This window comes from Brassica oleracea, chromosome C4 (assembly GCF_000695525.1).
Source record: "Brassica oleracea var. oleracea cultivar TO1000 chromosome C4, BOL, whole genome shotgun sequence".
Classification (NCBI taxonomy): Eukaryota; Viridiplantae; Streptophyta; class Magnoliopsida; order Brassicales; family Brassicaceae; genus Brassica; species Brassica oleracea.
Window position 1 is genome coordinate 18,333,828 of NC_027751.1, and position 301 is coordinate 18,334,128.

Sequence of the window (301 nt, forward strand, 5' to 3'; positions counted from 1 at the left end):
TCTTTGAGTAGCAAATCATCTCTGCCGCCATCCCATAGCTTCAGAGAGACGTCCATAGTCCAGCAGAGTGCTAGTAGCCTCCACGGACAATCCTCTTTCATTCCTCTTCAAGTGATCCAGGAGCAGAAGCCATACCTAGGCTGCACCAAGTGGTATCAGAGCCACTTGAAGGTTAGGGTTTGCGATTTGTCTACTCAGATCATTCAATCCATCAAACACTTCTCTTATCTTTCTATCTGTTGTAAGCCAGCTGAGCCAACCCTGCAAATCAAAAAAAAAAAAAAAAGAGATCTCTGATCAA